Source organism: Callithrix jacchus, chromosome 12 (assembly GCF_049354715.1).
Source record: "Callithrix jacchus isolate 240 chromosome 12, calJac240_pri, whole genome shotgun sequence".
Classification (NCBI taxonomy): Eukaryota; Metazoa; Chordata; class Mammalia; order Primates; family Cebidae; genus Callithrix; species Callithrix jacchus.
This window is the reverse complement of record NC_133513.1, coordinates 4,398,365-4,419,511: the sequence shown is the minus strand read 5'-3', so window position 1 is coordinate 4,419,511 and position 21,147 is coordinate 4,398,365. Positions and strand designations below refer to the sequence as shown.

Here is a 21,147-nt window from a genome sequence, read left to right as displayed (position 1 = left end):
TCCTTAGGTTTGATAATTTGTTGCAAGGGCTCACAGAATGCTTTATTGTAGAGGGTATTGTAAAGGGTACAGATGAACAACCAGATGAAGAGGTACATAGGACAAAGTGTGTAGAAAGTGTCCATGCCCTGTCCTGCTATGCCACGCTGGCAGTACCTTACTGTGCTCACCAACCCAGAAACTCTTCAGAGCCCATAGTTTAGATATTTTTATCCAGGCTCCATCGTGTTGGGATGACCAATTATTAGCACAATCTCTAACCCTCTCCCATTCCCTGAGGATTGGAGGAGGAGGCTTATCTAAGTTTTTTTTTTTTTTTTTTTTTGAGAAGGAATCTTGCTCTGTTGGGCTGGAGTGCAGTGGCATGATCTTGGCTCACTGTAGCCTCCACCTCCCAGGTTTAAGCGATTCTTCTGACAGTCTCCTGAGTAGCTGGGATTACAGGTGCCCACCACTATGCCCAGCTAGTTTTTTTTTTTTTTGCATTTTTAGTAGAGACAGGGTTTAGCCATTTTAGCCAGGCGGATCTCGAACTCCTGACCTCGAGAGATCCACCGGTCTGGGCCCCACAAAGTGCTGGGATTACAGGCATGAGCCACTACGCCTGGCCTGAAATTTCCAAGCTTCTAAGCATGGCTTGGTCTTTCTGGTGACTGGCTCACATCCTGCAGCTATCCAGGAGCCCAGCAAAAGTTGCCTTCCTAGGACACTCAGGAAATTCCAAGCGCTGTCGGAGCTCAGTGCCGAGAACCAGGGCAGAGACCAACCATGTATTTCTTATTGTGTCACAGTGTTGAAACCTCTTCCGGACAGTATTCCTTAAACATTCAGTAAGGATGAAGGGGCTTGACATTTAAGTCAAGATTTCTGAGTTAAAGGATTTCTAGAAACTATTATATTTGAATTTTTATTGAGACAAAATCTGCATAACATGAAATTCATCATTTCACTGTTTTTGTTCAATGAAATAGCTTTTAGTGTCATCACAGTGTTTTCTGTTTTCAGAGTCTCACTCTGTTCCCCAGGCTGGAGTGCAGTAGCATGATCTTGGCTCACTGCAGCCTCCGTCTTCTGGGTTCAAGCAATTCTTGTGACTCCACCTCCTGAGTCGCTGGGATTACACGCTCCCATCACCATGCCCAACTAATTTTTTTTTTTTTTTTTTTTTTTTGCCAATCAGTTTGAGCTTATGAGGTTGCTCAGGTTAGCCTTGAACTGATGACCTCGCCTTCGGGAGCGCCATGACCTCCGGCGGGAGCCACTTTGGACCCCAATTTTTTTTTTTTTTTAATGGGATCTTGCTCTGTCACCTAGCTGGAGAATAGTGGAGTAATCTCTGCTCACTGCAACCTCCACCTCCCGAGTTCAAGTGATTCTCCTGCCTCAGCCTCCCGAGTAGCTGGGATTACAGGTATGTGTCACCAGGCCCGACTCATTTTTTGTGTTTTTAGTAGAGACGGGGTTTCACCACGTTGGCAAGTCTGGTCTTGAACTCCTGACCTCATGTGATCCACTTACCTCAGCCTCACAAACTGCTGGGATTACAAGTGTGAGCTACTGTACGTGGCCTCTAGATTGCTTTGGATGATGATGCCATAGTAACAAAATGAACTCTTCCTGTCTATGAACGAAAAAAGTGTTTCCATTTATTTTGGTCTTTTTAAATTTCTTTCAACCATTTTTTACCGTTTCAGTGTACTTGCCTTTCTTGCACTTCCTTGGTTAAATTTATTTCTAAATATTTTGTCTTTTGTGATGCTAAGGTAAATGGAATTTATTTTTGTATTTTCATTTTTGGATTGTTTATTGCTAGTATAAAGAAATACAACTCCCATTTGTATATTTATCTCATATCCTAAAATTTTCCTAGGCTCATTTATTAGCTCTAATAGCGTTTTGTGGATTCTTTAATGTTTTCTATTAATAAGTTAATGTGATCTGCCAAGAGGCGATAGTTTTACATCTTTTCTTTCAGTCTGGATGACTTTTTTTCTTCTGGCTAATTTCCCTGGCTACAGCCTCCAGTAAAATCTTGAATAAAGTGGCAAGAGCAGACTTCCTTGTCTTGTTCCTGATCTTTGAGGGGAAGCTTTCCGTTTCACCATTAGGTGGTGTTGGCTGTGTTTTCTTCATAGGTGCCTTTTTTTTTTTTGAGATGGAGTTTCGCTCTTGTTACCCAGGCTGGAGTGCAATGGCGCCATCTTGGCTCACCACAACCTCTGCCTCCTGGGTTCAAGCAATTCTCCTGCCTCAGCCTCCTGAGTAGCTGGGATTACAGGCACGCGCCACCGTGCCCAGCTAATTTTTTGTATTTTTAGTAGAGACGGGGTTTCACCTTGTTGACCAGGATGGTCTTGATCACTTGTCTGGAGGTTCCGCCTCGGCCTCCCAAAGTGCTGGGATTACAGGCGTGAGCCACCGCGCCCGGCCCATTTTGGCTTTTCTTAATTTTCTTTTTGTTTCTTATTACATTATTTTCTTTCCCTAAATGTTTTATTTATTCTCTTCTACATAATCTGGCTTTAATTTTCTCTTTTTCTCCTATCTCTTCAATTGGAAGCAGGTAATTCTGAGCCCCTTTTCTTTTCAAATGTAAGTTTTTAAAGCTATGTATTTCCCGCTAAACAACACTGCCTCAGTAGCATCTGAACATTTTTGGTAGGTTGTATTTTCATCATCGTTTAGCTAAAAATATTTTCCACTTCTTTTTTTTTTTTGAGAGGTAGTCTCACTCTGTCGCCAGGCTGGAGTGCAGTGGCATGATCTTGGCTGACTGCAACATTTGCCTCCTGGGTTCAAGTGATTCCCCTGCCTCAGCCTCCTGAGTAGCTGGGACTACAGGTACGCAACACTACGCCCAGCTAATTTTTCTATTTCCAGTAGAGACGGGTTTCACCGTGTTGGCCAAGATGGTCTCGATCTCTTGACCTCGTGATCCACCCGCCTTGGCCTCCCAAAGTGCTGGGATTACAGGCATGAGCCTCCACGCCCGGCCTCCACTTTCTCTTTGACCATGAGTTATTTGGAAGTGTGTAGTTTAACTCTCAAACATTTGTCAATTTTCTAGACATCTTATTGTAATCAATTTCTAATTTAATTCCATTGTAGTCAGAGATCATAATCCACGTGATTTCAATTTTTTGAAATTTATTTGGACTTATTTCACATGAGCACACCCTCCCACTAAAGCTGGACAAAAATATGTGAAGACACTTTAGATATTAAGCATTAGGAAGTTCTGAACCATGATTGATTCTTGAGAGAAGAGAAACACCAAAGAGAGACCTCTATTTGCCCCCCAGCTCTTTGGCATGGGCACTTTCTAGAACATGGCCCAGAGAAGTAGAGGCAAATGAGCGTGTAGCAGTGGACTTGCTGAGCTGAGAAGGGAGAGATGAGAGGTCAGAGCTCCTGAAGCGTCTGGACTTTGTGGGACTGGTACAACAGAGGAGAAGCTGGTATGGGAGGGAGGGCCGCAGTAATCCCCTGTGGTAAATCTCCCATAGGCACTTGGAGAGAGTGGGTACTCTGCAGCTGTGGTATGCAGTGTCTCTCTATAGGAAGTAAGTGTGACGACAGTATTATCAAAATATTTTATATCCTTAATGAGTTTTCTGTCTACTAGTTCTATAAAGAACTGAGGAAAGGGCGCTATAATCTCCAACATAATTGGGATTTTGACTCAGTCTATTTTTGTCAACATTCACTTCACGTATTTAAGCTCTGTTATGAGGCACGTGCGTGAAAACAAGTGTTATGTCTTCCTGGTGTATGGACTGTCATCATGATGCACTGTCTCTGTCTCTGTGCCATAACTATTCTGAGAAGATGGCCTAACAATTTCGGACCCCCCTGATTGAGCATGGCACTCCTCACATTAAGAAGCGGTGCTGGGCCAGGCGCGGTGGCTCAAGCCTGTCATCCCAGCAGTTTGGGAGGCCGAGGCGGGAGGATCACGAGGTCAAGAGATCGAGACCATCCTGGTCAACATGGTGGAAACCCCGTCTCTACTAAAAATACAAAAAATTAGCTGGGCATGGTGTAATCCCAGCTACTCAGGAGGCTGAGGCAGGAGAATTGCCTGAACCCAGGAGACGGAGGTTTCGGTGAGCCGGGATCGTGCCATTGCACTCCAGCCTGGGTGACAAGAGTGAAACTCCGTCTCAAAAAAAAAGAAAGAAAGAAAGAAAAAGAAAAGCCAAAATGCTAAAAAGCAAAACGTTATTTTAAAAGGTTAGTCAAATTGATAAATAGATCACATTGATAAACCATTAAATGACAAAACATTAATTGCAAGACCATTAAAGAAAAAAAGGAAATTTGCTATCATTAGAAAGGAAATAACTGCTGTAGTTACAGAATCTAGACTTATAAAAAGGATAATAATAAATATATAAATAAATTGGACAATTTAGGTAAACTGGACTTATTTCTTAAAAAACACAACTTACCAAAACTTACAAAATGAAACAGGAAAATCTGAGTAACCATATATGTGTTCATGAAATTGAATTTGCAATCAAAAGTATTCCCAGAAAGAACTCCGGATTCTATCGAACAATGAAGAAAAAACTAATCTCCATCCTTGAGAAAATAGAGAAGGAAGGACTTCCCAACTCATTTTTTTTTTTTTTTTTTTTTGAGACGGAGTTTCGCTCTTGTTACCCAGGCTGGAATGCAATGGCGCAGTCTCGGCTCACCGCAACCTCCGCCCCCTGGGTTCAGGCAATTCTCCTGCCTCAGCCTCCTGAGTAGCTGGGATTACAGGCACGCGCCACCGTGCCCAGCTAATTTTTTGTAATTTGTAGTAGAGACGGGGTTTCACCATGTTGACCAGGATGGTCTCGATCTGTTGACCTCGTGATCCACCCGCCTCAGCCTCCCAAAGTGCTGGGATTACAGGCTTGAGCCACCGCGCCCGGCCCCAACTCATTTTAAGGGCAGCACAACCCTGATACCACAACCTGGAAAAGGTTTGACAACAGGAAATCACAGACTAATGTTCCTCATGGGCGTAGACATCAAAGTCTTTAAGAAAACACAAGCTGCGGAGCGGACTTGTCTGGAGGTTCCAGCACGGCTTGGTTCACACATCTGTGCCTTGGCATGGATCCAGCCCGGTTTTAAGGTAGTGAGGCATCGGGAAACCAGGCTGGTGGCTTGGGGCTCCCAAAGAAATCAAGATACCTGGACCCTTTTCACAAGATGGTGCCAAAAGCAAAGAAGGAAGCTCCTGCCCGTCGTGAAGCCGGAGCCAAAGCGAAGGCTTTAAAGGCCACGAAGGCAGTGTTGAAATGTGTCCGCAGCCACAACAGGGAGATCCACAGGTCACCCACCTTCCGGCAGCCCACATATCCTCAGAAGAGCACCCCCAGGAGAACAAGCTTGACCACTATGCTATCATCAACTTTCCATCTACCTTGAAGAAGATAGAAGACAACACACCTGGGTTCTCTGTGGCTGTTAAAGCCAACAAGCAGCAGATCAAACAGGCTGTGAAGAAGCTCTGTGACACTGACGTGGCCAAGGTCAGCACCCGGACTCGGCCCGATGGAGGGAAGAAGGCGTATGGTCGACTGGCTCCTGATTACAATGCTTTGGATGTTGCCAACAAAATTGGGATCATCTACATTGAGTCCAGCTGGCTAATTCTAAATATATGTATATCTTTTCACATTAAAAAAAAAAAAAGCAATCAAGATACCCGAAGCCTTCTACCCCACCTCCATCACTTGCGTTGCATCCTCTCACTCAAGCAACGCACTGAGGCCAGCCCAGATAAAAGGGAATTAAAGGCCGCCGCCTCTCAGTGGGGAAAGTAGCCAATAATTTGCAGCTATCTTTTATTTACTGTATTACCCAAGATGGGAAAGCATATGTCCAAACACAGGCCACGTAGAAGAACATTGATAGCCCCTTTATTCATAGGCGTCCTTACACGGGAACAATCCAAATGTCTGTCAACAGGAGAATAGATATATTCCTTTTGGGTCGGGCGCGGTGGCGCACGCCTATAATCCCAGCACTTTGGGAGGCCAAGGCGGGTGGATCACGAGGTCAAGAGATGGAGACCATCCTGGTCAACAGGGTGAAACCCCGTCTCTACTAAAAATACAAAAATTAGCTGGGCATGGTGGTGCATACCTGTAATCCCAGCTACTCAGGAGGCTGAGGCAGGAGAATTGCTTGAACCCAGGAGGCGGAGGTTGCGGTGAGCCGAGATCGCGCCATCACACTCCAGCCTGGGTAACAACAGTGAAACGCCATCTCAAAAAAAAAAAAAAAAAAAAGCTATATTCCTTTTGTTGAATGCCACTATGCGATGAACAAGAACGAGCCAATGCAGGTAACAACATGGTTGAATCTCAGAAACATGTTGCATGGATGAAGCAAGAGATGGAAAGGCCATATGATTCCATTTACATGAAAAGGGAGGAGAAGCAAAACTACTCTAAAATACAGGACATTTGGTGGCGTGAGAGCAAAAGAGGGTCTCATGAAAGGGGACATGGGGCATTTCTAGGGTGACGGAAAATGTTCTGTGTCTTGATTAGGGTGAGATGACACATTTGTCAAAACTCAAACTGTACACTTAAGAAGAAGAGACTTTACGTAAATTTTGCCTCAGTTTTTTAAAAGGGATACTCTTGTGTTGTTGGCAAGACAGTAGCAATAGCATGAGTACAGTTTCAGCGACTGGAAACTGAGTGAAGAGCAAGGCAGTGAACATACCGAGGCCTAGTCAGTGAGTAGTATTTGCTGAATGTTTACAGGCTGGGTACTTTGCTGGGTGTCTTCACATTTTTCTCAATCCTTACCACAACTCTTTGAATTACGCAATATCTGCCTTACAGGTGAGGACAGATTTGGAAAGGTGAAATAAGTAGCTCAAAGTCACAAAAGTTGTAAGTGACAGAGTCTCGACTGAAACGCAGCCACGATTAGTTTGTAATCTGCCCACATTGTCTGCCCACAGGGACACACACAAAACCCTGCAGACCCCGTATAGGCATCTGGCGTGTGTCTCTGGTTTCTTAAAAGCTGGGCACTAGGTTGTAAGAGAATAGAAGCCTTCATTGGAGAAGATTACGATGGATTTCTTAATAGCACACAAAAAGCCACGATTCATTTAATTCCAAAAAAAAAAAGGAAAGCGTGTTTGAGAAAGGTTTCAACATTAGCAGACTAGTAAGAATCAGTTCCTTTCCTCACTAGAGGACAATTAGAATCGCTCTCTCTGGAGGTGGAAGGCCCGAGCTTGACTCCTGGCTCTGCTACTTTCGGCTGTGTGGCCTCAGGGAAGTTTCTTAACTTCTCAGCACTGTCCTTAAAGCTGTGAAGGGCCCCTGACATTTAGTAAGTGTTCCAAAAATCGTTTGCTTTTTCTACTCAGGGCATTTCTTGTAACTGACTTAAAAGCAAAAATGAGTTAATAATTACCTTGCCAATGTGTGTTAGGTTAATCCTTACAGGAAACTTCCGGAGTCAATGCTATTACCCCCACCGTCCGAGTTCGCATAGTTATAAAGCTAGCGACAAAGCTGATATTCGAACAAATATCTTCTTGACTCCAAAGCCTGCGCTTTTTCCCAGCAGAGAGCCAAGGGCAGTGATAAAAGGGACTCACCTTACACCTTTCAGAGTAAAACCAGTTCTTTTCTTCCAGGTTTGAATCTCTAGTTACTGACTTGGAACTGAGGCAGGTAGAGCTGGGCATCTCCAGCTCTGGGGCCTCTGTCACCACCATGGAGGATGTCTTCGTAGGGTGAGCACGTATAAAACTGTAAGACTCTGAGGTTCTTCGGGTCAGAAGGGATTTTAAAGGTCATCTATCTAAACATTGCTCAATGCTTGAATCTTTTCTGTAGCAACCTCACTGAATGGCCTTCCAGCCTCTGACTTGTACCTCCAGTAACAGGGGTACCTGAATCTCGGCTCACTGCAACCTCTGCATCGCAGGTTCAAGCAATTCTCCTGCCTCAGACACCCGAGCAGCTGGGACTATGGGCGCCTGGCACCACACCCGACTAATTTTTGTATATTTAGTAGAGATGAGGTTTCACCATGTTGTCCAGGCTGGTGTGAAATTCCCAACCTCAAGCCATCTGCCTTCCTTGGGCAACAGATATACTGGTGAATAATATCATTCAACAATCCTAATCTTAGCAGAAATGTCTAGGAATGAAGAACAGAAAAAGATATTGTATCATTTGAGATGGTTTAGCCTGCAAATAACAGATAGTCCCAACTCAGCAGGTTTAAACAGTAAAGAGGATTTCTTATTTTACTTAAAAATAATTCCCCAGATGGGGCAGCTCTAGGGTTTGCAGATTCATCCACCACATAGTCTTAGTGTCATGCAGCAAGTACGCAGGCTCAATTCTAGGACAGCTTTGATGGAACACTGAAGGTGTGCTACCCGGGAGGCTGCGCCCGGCTAGAGAATGATGATGAGAACAGGTATTTTATCCAGTAGGGCAATCTTTGTCTTTTAACTGGACCACCTAGTCTATTTACAAGTATTTATAATATACTCAAATTTATATCTGGTATTTTATTTGATATTTTCTACCAGTCTTTCTAGTCTATGTAAATTTAAACAACAACAAAATTTTTTTGGAGACAGAGTCTCACTCTGTTGTCCAGAGCAAAGTGCAGTGGTGAGATCTCAGCTCACTGTAACCTCTGCCTCTTGGGTCCAGGTGATTCTTCTGCCTCCGCCTCCTGAGTAGCTGGAACTACAGGCATGTGCCACCATGCCTGGCTCATTTTTATGTATTTATTTATTTTTATGTATTTATTTTTGAGATGGAGTCTTGCTCTGTTGCCCAGGCTGGAGTGCAGTGGAGCCATCTGAGCTCACTGCAGCCTCTCCATCCCAGGTTCAAGCAATTCTCCTGCCTCAGCTTCCCGAGTAGCTGGAACTACAGGTGCCTGGCACCACACCCGACTAATTTTTATATTTTTAGTAGAGACAATATTTCACCATTTTGGCCAGGCTGGTCTCAAACTCCCAACCTCAAGTGATTTGCCTGACTTGACCTCCCAAAGTGCCTGGGATTACAGGTAATTTTTGTATTCTTAGTAGAGATGGGGATTCTCTGTGTTGACCAGGCTGGTCTCGAGCTCCTGACCTCTAGTGATCCACCCACCTCAGCCTCCCAAAGTGTTGGGATTACAGGCATGATCCATTATACCTGGCCTTTAAACAAATTTTATTGATACATAATGTGCGTTATGTATGGAATACACGTGATATTTTGATACATGCATATTTGACTTGAGATTTGATTGATGTCTGTCTACAGACATCTCCCATGAGTTTAGACTCCCCAGCCGGGTGCAGTAGCTCATGTCTCTAATCCCAGCACTTTGAGAGGCCAAGGCAGATGGATCACGAGGTCAGGAGTTCGAGACCAGCCTGACAAACATGGTGGAACCCCGTCTCTACTAAAAATACAAAAATTAGCTGGGCATGGTATCGTGCTACTGTAGCCGGGCATGGTATCGTGCTACTGTAGCCGGGCATGGTATCGTGCTACTGTAGCATGGTATCCCAGCTATTTGGGAGGCTGAGGAAGGAGAATCACTTGAACCCAGGAGGCGGAAATTGTGGGGAGCTGAGAGTGTGGCATTGCACTCCAGCCTGGGTGACAGAGCAAGTCTCAAAAAAAAAAAAAAAAAAAATCCCCGGCTATTATCTGTTCATACAGGGCCTCTGCTCAAATATCTCCTCTCGTTCTGGAACTCCAATTAGACATGTTAGATCTTATCACTCTACTATGTGAACTTGAACTTTTTTTTGTTTTGTTTTGAGACGGAGTCCACACCATTGCCCAGGCTGGAGTGCAGTGGTGCAATCTCCGCTCACTGCAACCTCCACTTCCCAGATTCTAGTGATTCTCCTGCCTCAGCCTCCCAAGTAGCTGGGATTACAGGCACCTGCTACCACGCCCTCCTAATTTTTTGTATTTTTAGTAGAGATGGGGTTTCTCTCTGTTGGCCAAGCTGGTCTTGAACTCCTGTCCTTGTGATCCACCTGCCTCGGCCTCCCAAGTAACTGGGATTACAGGCGTGTGCCACCATGCCCAGATAATTTCTGTATTATTAGTAGAGATGGGGTTTCACCATGTTGGCCAGGCTGGTCCTGAACTCCTGACCTCAGGTGATCTGCCCACCTTGGCCTCCCAAAGTGGTGGGATTACAGGCACGAGCCACTGTGCCAGGCCAAGTTGTTGAAATTTTTATATATTCTAGATATAATTATTTTGTCAGATATGTGTTTTATCTACATTTTCTCCCATTATGTGGCTTGTTTCTTCATATTCTTAGGGGTAGCTTTTTTTTTTTTTGTAAGACAGCGTCTCACTCTGTCACCCAGGCTGGAGTGCAGTGGCACAATCTTGGCTCAATCTTGGCCCGTGACCTCCACCGACCAGCCCGGATTTAAGTGATTCTCCTGTCTTAGCCTTCTACATAGCTGAGATTACAGACGTAGGCTACCATGCCTGGCTAATTTTTTTATTTTTAGTAAAGACGGAGTTTCATCATGTTGGCCAGGCTGGTCTCAAACTCCTGACCTCAAGTGATCCACCTGCCTTGGCCTCTGGGATTACAGGCATGAACCACCGCACCCAGCTTAGTGGTAGCTTTTCATTAGAAGTTTTTCATTTTTATAAAGGCTAATTTCTACATTTTTTTTTTTGAGACAGAGTCTCACTCTGCTGCCAGGCTGGGATGCAGTGGCACAATCTCGGCTCACTGCAACCTCCGTTCAAGGGTTCAAGGGATTCCCCTGCCTCAGCTTCCTGAGTAGCTGGGACGACAGGTGCGTGCCACCACACCCGGTTAATTTTTGTATTTTAGTGGAAATGGGGTTTCACCATCTTGGCCAGGCTGGTCTCAAACTCCTGACCTCAGGTGATGCACCCACTTCGGCCTCCCAAAGTGCTGCAATTACAGGTGTGAACCACCATGCCCAGCCCCTAAATTTTTTTTGTTACTGTGTTCTGTATTCTTTCTAAAAAAATATGTCCCTACCCTTAGATCACAAAGTTATGCTCCTACCTTTTATTTGAGGAATTTTATCATTTTAGCTTTTACATAGTCCTGTAACACATTTTCTATTAATTTTTGTGTATGGCTGTGTGTGTGTATGTGTGTGTGCATGTGTAAGGCAAGGTCTCACTCTGTCACCCAGGATGGAGTGCAGTGGTGTGATCACAGCTCACTGCAGCCTCCACCTCCTGGGCTTAAACGTTCCTCCCACCTCAGCTTCCCAAGTAGCTGGGACTACAGGCACACACCACCACCCCCAGCTAAGTTTTTTATATTTTGTAGAGACAGGGTCTTGCTATATTGCCCAGGCTGATCTGGAACTCTCGGGCTCAAACAACCTTCTCACCTCGGCTTTCCAAAGTGTTGGGATTATAGGCGTGAGCCACGGTGCCTAGACTTGTGTACAGTTTGGTAAGAGGTTAAGTGGAAAAACATACACTGGTTTTTTTTTCTGCTCTCACGTCACAGCAGTCAACACAGAAGACTCCTATGATAAAATGTGTGGGAATTTTCCCCCAACAACAAGCAAGCAAGCAGTTCTGCAGCAGGCACCAGCTGCGTGTCCTCCAATTCAGTTCTCAAGTATTTGGAGATGGCATCAGATCCCACAGATTGAAGGCTAACTCTCACAAGACCTCCCACTTCCGGTGTCAGTCACAAGCCCTGGGTTGTTTTGCGTATCCTTTGTTTGTTTGTTTGTCTGTTTTCAGTTGAGGAGGCCTCACCCTGTGGCTCAGGCTAGTCTCTGTCTTTTGGGCTGGGCCCAAGTGATCTCCTGCCTCAGCCTCCCGACTTCTGGGATTACAGGTGTTAGCTGCTACACATGTCCTGTGCTTCTGACTGCCCAGCTATAAACTAGGGATCCCATCACCCCCTCCTTAGGTTCGATGAATTTTCTAAAGTGGCTCACAGAACTCAGGGAAACACATTTCCCAGTTTATCATAAGGATATTACAAAGAATAGAGAAGAAGAGACACATAAGGGGAGGTATATGGGAAGGGGCATGAAGCCTCTGTGGCCTCCCGGGTGTGACACCCTCCAGGAACCTCCAATGGTTCACCTATCTGGAAGCTCCTCTTGGGCCCTTTATGGAGACTTCATTGGAAAGGCATGAGCGAAGCATGGACACTGTGGAAATGAGACTGGTCAAAAGAGTAGTATTAATACTAACAGTCTGGGCGGGAAAACCCAGCAGGGCCTGTTTGTTCAGGTCCTTCCCGGCCTCTCCGAGCAGCATTCCTTCCCCCAGGGTCTGGGATAGTACACCTTCTACAGTGGTGGGGGGGGTCTCATGACCTCCAGTCAGACAAGATGATTTCCTTATGGCCAGCTCCAAGACAGGAAGATGGGGGAAGATTATATTTTTGGTTTCTGTGGCCTGCCTTGGGGAGAAATAATAGCTATGGGAGTTACTAGCCAGCAACTATTTTTTATTGACCCTTGTGATAGAATGATGTCACCACCTCAGCCTGCGATCTGTTGTTTTATCACAGGGGTTGAGGCTCATTTTCTTCCACGTAAGTACCCAGATGAGACGCACTGTATTTTGCAAAGCCTTTTTTTTCCGCATTGAGTTGTTCAGATGCCTTCACCAAAAATCAGTTGACTGTAGGTCTCTACTTTCCCTCTTCTGTGTCACTGATCCGTTTGTCTCTCCTATGCTAGAAATCTCAACTACACTGTTGAGATTTCTGTAGCTTTGTAGTACGTCTCGAAGTCAGGTAGTATATAGTTCTTCCAGCTTTGTTCTGTTTCTTGGAGATTGTTTTGGGTACCGTAGATCTTTCACATTAGCATGTAAATTTTAAAATAAACTCGTCAATTTCTTTCTTAAAAAAAAAAAAAAAAGAAGAACCTGGTGGAAATGCTAGGTGAGTTGTAACAATGTACCACACTGATGCAAAATGTTAAAAATAGGGAAATGGGGGGTGGGAAGAGATGAGATTGTCGGAAACTGAACTTTCTGCTCAAGGAAGCAGATGCCACAGCCCCAGCTTGACCGCAGCCTCATGAGAAATCTTAATATAGAACCACCTAGCTAAGCCACTCTCGAATTCCTGACCCCCAGAAACTGTGTGAGATAATGTTTATCATTGTTTTAAGCTGCTAACTTTTCACAAAATCTGTGTCCCAGCATTGGATAACAAACATACCAACTTTTACAGAACCATACTGAAGGAAAATAGTCAATATCCTTGATTATTTTGCTGTGACAAATTCCTAGTAGAAGGATGGCCCAAAGCCTATGACTAGAAGTAGTTTCCTGGCACATCAACACTTTGCTGCCAACTGAACACATCTTTTTGCCTAGAGCAGGGGTCAGCGGACTTTTTTCTTAAAGGGCCACACAGCTGGGCGTGGTGGCTCATACCTGTAATCCCAGCACTTTGGGAGGCCGAGGCAGGCGGATCACAAGGTCAAGAGATCCAAGACCATCCTGGTCAACATAGTGAAACTCCCATTTCTACTAAAAATACACAAATTAGCTGGGCATGGTGGCACGTGCCTGTAGTCCCAGCCACTCAGGAGCCTGAGGCAGGATAATCGGTTGAACCTGGGAGGCGGAGGTTGCAGTGAGCTGAGATTGTGCCACTGCACTCCAGCTTGGTGACAGAGTGAGACTACATGGAAAAAAAAAAAAAAAAGGTTGGGAGAGCACATAGTAAGTATTTTATGCTAGGTAGGTTTAGCAGCATAATCAAGGATATTATATAAGTAATTATTTAACTATCTAACATAAGTATAACCATTGAAAATATGAAGTTCCAGCCCGGCTGCAGGGGCTCACGCCTGTAGTCCTAGCTACTTGGGAGGCTGAGGCAGGAGGATCCCTTGAGCTCAGGAATTTGAGGCAGCCGTGAGCTGTGATCACCACTGAAATCCAGCCTGGGCAACAAAGTGAGACCCAGTCTCTATTTTTTTTAAGAGTGTGTGTGCATGTACACACACACAATATACGATATATACATACATATGATCATATACACTTATATATACACTGTAAATGTATATATAGTATCTATAGACGCACAAGTGCATGTATATGTAGCATGTATAAATATAGTATGTGTGTATATATACACATATTAGTATATAGAGTTTACATACATTTAGTATATTAACATACACACACTAAATGTACGTAAACTGTACACGTGGTGGCGCGTGCCTGTAATCCCAGCTACTTGGGAGGCTGAGGCAGGAGAATTGCTTGAACCCAGGAGGCGGAGGTTGCAGTGAGCCAAGATCGTGCCATTGCACTCCAGCCTGGGTAACGAGCAAAACTCCATCTCAAAAACAAAAAGACTGTACTGGCCAGTTTATAGCCAGTATATACTACACACACACACACACACACACACACACACACACACAGCCAGTATATACTACACAAACACAGCCAGTATATACTACACACACACACACAGCCAGTATATACTACACACACACACACAGCCAGTATATACTACACACACACACATACACACAGCCAGTATATACTACACACACACAGCCAGTATATACTACACACACACATACACACACACAGCCAGTATATACTACACACACACAGCCAGTATATACTACACACACACACACAGCCAGTATATACTACACACACACACACAGCCAGTATATACTACACACACACACATACACACAGCCAGTATATACTACACACACACACACATACACACAGCCAGTATATACTACACACACACACATACACACAGCCAGTATATACTACACACACACACACAGCCAGTATATACTACACACACACACATACACACAGCCAGTATATACTACACACACACACACACAGCCAGTATATACTACACACACACACACAGCCAGTATATACTACACACACACACACACACACACAGCCAGTATATACTACACACACACACACACAGCCAGTATATACTACACACACACATACACACACACAGCCAGTATATACTACACACACACACACACACACACAGCCAGTATATACTACACACACATACACACAGCCAGTATATACTACACACACACACACACACACAGCCAGTATATACTACACACACACACACACAGCCAGTATATACTACACACACACACACAGCCAGTATATACTACACACACACACACACACACACAGCCAGTATATACTACACACACACACACACACAGCCAGTATATACTACACACACACACACACAGCCAGTATATACTACACACACACACACACAGCCAGTATATACTACACACATACACACACACAGCCAGTATATACTACACACACACACACACAGCCAGTATATACTACACACACACACACACACAGCCAGTATATACTACACACACACACATACACACACACACAACCAGTATATACTACACACACACACACACACACAGCCAGTATATACTACGCACACACACACACACACACAGCCAGTATATACTACACACACACACACAGCCAGTATATACTACACACACACACAGCCAGTATATACTACACACACACACACAGCCAGTATATACTACACACACACATACACACACACAGCCAGTATATACTACACACACACACACACACACACAGCCAGTATATACTACACACACACACACAGCCAGTATATACTACACACACACACACACACAGCCAGTATATACTACACACACACACACAGCCAGTATATACTACACACACACACACACAGCCAGTATATACTACACACACACACATACACACAGCCAGTATATACTACACACACACAGCCAGTATATACTACACACACACACACATACACACACACAGCCAGTATATACTACACACACACAGCCAGTATATACTACACACACACACACAGCCAGTATATACTACACACACACACATACACACAGCCAGTATATACTACACACACACACACAGCCAGTATATACTACACACACACATACACACACACAGCCAGTATATACTACACACACACACACACACACACACAGCCAGTATATACTACACACACACACACACAGCCAGTATATACTACACACACACATACACACACACAGCCAGTATATACTACACACACACACACACACACAGCCAGTATATACTACACACACACATACACACACACAGCCAGCATATACTACACACACACACACACACACAGCCAGTATATACTACACACACACACACACAGCCAGTATATACTACACACACACACACACACACAGCCAGTATATACTACACACACACACACACAGCCAGTATATACTACACACACACACACAGCCAGTATATACTACACACATACACACACACAGCCAGTATATACTACACACACACACACACAGCCAGTATATACTACACACACACACACACACAGCCAGTATATACTACACACACACACATACACACACACACAACCAGTATATACTACACACACACACACACAGCCAGTATATACTACGCACACACACACACACACAGCCAGTATATACTACACACACACACACAGCCAGTATATACTACACACACACACACACAGCCAGTATATACTACACACACACACAGCCAGTATATACTACACACACACATACACACACACAGCCAGTATATACTACACACACACACACACACACAGCCAGTATATACTACACACACACATACACACACACAGCCAGTATATACTACACACACACACACAGCCAGTATATACTACACACACACACACACAGCCAGTATATACTACACACACACACACACACAGCCAGTATATACTACACACACACACACACACAGCCAGTATATACTACACACACACACACACACACACACAGCCAGTATATACTACACACACACACACAGCCAGTATATACTACACACACACACACACAGCCAGTATATACTACACACACACACACACACACAGCCAGTATATACTACACACACACACACACAGCCAGTATATACTACACACACACACACACACACACAGCCAGTATATACTACACACACACACACACAGCCAGTATATACTACACACACACACACACAGCCAGTATATACTACACACACACATACACACACACACAGCCAGTATATACTACACACACACACACAGCCAGTATATACTACACACACACACACACAGCCAGTATATACTACACACACACATACACACACACACAGCCAGTATATACTACACACACACATACACACACACAGCCAGTATATACTACACACACACACACACACACAGCCAGTATATACTACACACACACATACACACACACAGCCAGTATATACTACACACACACACACAGCCAGTATATACTACACACACACACACACACAGCCAGTATATACTACACACACACACACACAGCCAGTATATACTACACACACACATACACACACACAGCCAGTATATACTACACACACACACACACACAGCCAGTATATACTACACACACACATACACACACACAGCCAGTATATACTACACACACACACACAGCCAGTATATACTACACACACACATACACACAGCCAGTATATACTACACACACACACACACAGCCAGTATATACTACACACACACACACACACAGCCAGTATATACTACACACACACATACACACACACAGCCAGTATATACTACACACACACATACACACACACACAGCCAGTATATACTACGCACACACATACACACACACACAGCCAGTATATACTTGCTACCCATCATGTATAATCCAGATGCAGCTTTTTCTCTTCTTTGTTCTTATCCTAACTTATTTTTTTCAAATACTATATTACTTTCAATCTTCAAATTCAAACGAAATGTGCTGTGGTTTTGAGAATTTCTGTTTGTTTTTGCTTTGGGTTTGGTTTAGGGTTTGTATGTTGGCAGATGCCAGTACAGCTATCCCAAACATCACACGTCCCTCTATCCATCCCCAGCCCCGGCTTAGCAGAATTCCTGTTGACAGAAGTAAACGTCTTCACTCAAGGATCTTCTCGGTACAGACTGGGCTGCCACTCAAACCAAACACTGGGGTAAGTAACGTATTCCAAATGCATGCAAGAAAGCACATATTGCTTTAATTCTTGGAAATACGCTGTCTTTCTGTCAATAAGTTACGTCAGCCTTTTACAGGGGCTTAAGAAAAAATATGCACATTTTAGTTATAAAAGATTGGCCGTGCCAGTTTGAGCACTGTTGCGGTCTCTGCTCTAGTTCAGAGGCAAAGGGTGATGGTCTGGACAGGATTAATCCAGTGTAGGAAAGGATCATCAAAGATTATAACAGAGGTTTGGCCACTCCTCCGACCAGGAAGAAGGTAGAGTAACAGTTACTGATCTGCCGGCCGGAAAGCAGGTATCTTTCACTATGAAACAAATCGTGTATCGCTCAGCATTTAAAATGGTTAAACTATATCTTTATTATTAAATGTATGGACCACCTGTAATATTCCTTTAATGCTGAAAAAAGGATATTGGGCTGGGCATGGTGGTTCACACCTGTAATCCCAGCACTTTGGGAGGCTGAGGTGAGTGGATCACCTGAGGTCAGGAATTCAAGACCAGCCTGGCCAACATGGTGAAACCCTGTCTAAATAAACAAACAAATAGAAAAACAAATAAATAAATAGCTGGGCATGGTGGCACGTGCCTGTAATCCCAGCTGCTCAGGAGGCTGAGGCAGGAGAATCACTTGAACCCGGGAGGCAGAGGTCGCAGTGACAGTGAGCGGAGGCTCCAGCCTGGGTGATAAGAGCAAGACTCTGTCTCAAAAAAAGGAAAAAAGAATATTGATGTGCATTTTATGAAGTGTCCTTGATTAGCTATACACAAGTATTAACGTAAAATAGAACTGACTCGTGGATTAGTCAGCAGATTAATTTACTGTTAATAGCCTTGAATCACACAGTTACAGGGAAGCTGGGAAGGGTCTTGGGGTCAGCTAGGTCAGCCACCCGTCTCACACAGCAGGCAAAACAAGACCCATCTCTAAAAAAGATAAAAAGTTAGCCAGGCATGGTGGCGCACACCTGTAGTCCCAGCTACTAGGGAGGCTGAGGCAGAAGGATCGCTTGAGCCCAGGAGGTCAAGGCTGCATAGTCCAGATCACACCACTGCCCTCCAGCCTGGGTGACGGAGTGAGACCTCATCTCAAAAAAGGAAAAAGTCTTAAGTTCAAAGAGTTTTAACTTGAAGCAAATTTTGAACGTATTGAAAAGTTAGTTATACATAGTATTAGGGAGTGCAAGTGGACATGAGCCAGGGGCCACTTCAGTGCCTCCAGCTTCTATCTGTGTCCATGTTAATGCTGTGTTTCTCTCTTTTTTTTTTTTATCGTAGTTCAGTCTTCTCTGCCAACAATTTTATGCCGTGCTCCTGAAAAAGGCCACATATTCGTGGCGCAACTGGATGTTGCTGTTATCAGTACAGATCGTGGTCCCTCCCCTCTGGTGATCACCATGTTAAAGGCCACATATTCGTGGCACAACCGGATGTTGATGTTATCAGTACAGATCGTGGCCCCTCCCCTCTGGTGATCACCATGTTAAAGGCCACATATTCGTGGCGCAACCGGATGTTGCTGTTATCAGTACAGATCGTGGCCCCTCCCCTCTGGTGATCACCATGTTAAAGGCCACATATTCGTGGCACAACCGGATGTTGCTGTTATCAGTACAGATCGTGGTCCCTCCCCTCTGGTGATCACCATGTTAAGCCTCATGTTCTTCAACTTCAAAGACAGAACCATGGAAAATGTCCCATTGGAGCTGACTCTGAAAACATATGGTCAGACCGTTGTTCCCTTCTTTATTTCTCAGAATCCCAGGCTGGATCCTCAACTTTCAGAACGCTTTGCAAATATGCTTACAGCTGAGGGACAGATTCCTCTGGAGGTTCTGGGTAAGTACCAGGCCCAGGAAAATGGGGCACAAAACCACCCTATCGTTGTTTTTATTGAAGCCGTGTGCTGCTGGGCCACGTGGTGCCCTCTGAAGTTAGAAATGAATAGAAATCTCAGAAAACCATATCTCAAACCCAAAATGACGGGAAAGCTAGAGTCCCTAGAAATAAGACCAAGTATGTGCCTTTCTAGGAATGAAAGCATGCCCCCAAATAAAATTGTGGGTTTTTTTGGTGTGTGTGTGTGTGTGTGTGTGTGTGTGTGTGTATGTGTGTGATGGAGCCTTGCTGCAATGCCCAGGCTGGAATGCAATGGTGTGATCTTGGCTCACTGCAACCTCCGCTTCCTGGGTTCAAGCAGTTCTTCTGCCTCAGCCTCCCAAGTAGCTAGTACTACAGGTGCCCACCACCACACCCAACTAATTTTTGTATTTTTAGTGCAGATGAGATTTCACCATATTGGCCAGGCTGGTCTTGAACTCCTAATCTCAGGTGATCCGCCCACCTCAGCCTTCCAAAGTCCTAGGATTTCAGGCATGAGCCACTGTGCCCAGCCTCCCAAAATAAAATTGATAAACTATTCAATACGTTTGAATTGTATTGAAAGGAGAGCTACACTTCTTTTTTTTTTTTTTTTTTTGAGGTGGTGTTTCACTCCATTGCCCAGGCTGGAGTGCAGTGGCACCATTTCAGCTCACTGCAACCTACGCCTCCCAGGTTCAAGCGATCCTCCTGCCTCAGCCTCCCAAGTAGCTGGGATTACAGGCACATGCGACCATGTCCAGCTAATTTTTGTATTTTCAGTAGAAATGGGGTTTCGCCATATTGACCAGGCTGGTCTTGAACTCCTGACCTCATGATTCACCCACCTCAGCCTCCCAAAGTGCTGGGATTACAGGTGTGAGCCACCGTGACTGGATGAGGTCTCCACTTCTGTCGAGAGAGTTTATGCATGAAGTGGTGACAGACATAAAGAAAATTAGGCAAATGAGGAAAGGAGAACGTTAGTGACTTCAAGGGGAAAGTCGTACGACAAACATACTATTGCTTCAGTTGTAAATAGTTTTTACTTAGTCATAATGATGTCAAAACTGACTATTGTTTTAGCCAAAATTGTGATGTAACTCTGGTGAGAGGAAGGTAAGGGGAAATCTGC

The 21,147-nt window shown here is 44.4% G+C and overlaps 1 long non-coding RNA gene and 1 pseudogene across 1 annotated transcript; both read left to right on the top strand.

Annotated features, from left to right (window-relative positions):
• The first annotated feature begins 4,742 nt into the window (after window positions 1-4,742).
• LOC144578554 (large ribosomal subunit protein uL23 pseudogene) lies at window positions 4,743-7,660 on the top strand (annotated as a pseudogene).
• A 4,053-nt stretch (window positions 7,661-11,713) lies between these two features.
• On the top strand, window positions 11,714-19,949 carry LOC128929232 (uncharacterized). Its single transcript, XR_008475305.2, has 3 exons — window positions 11,714-12,930; window positions 18,030-18,125; window positions 19,910-19,949. It is a non-coding gene; the product is annotated as an uncharacterized LOC128929232 (long non-coding RNA).
• Window positions 19,950-21,147: the final 1,198 nt, after the last annotated feature.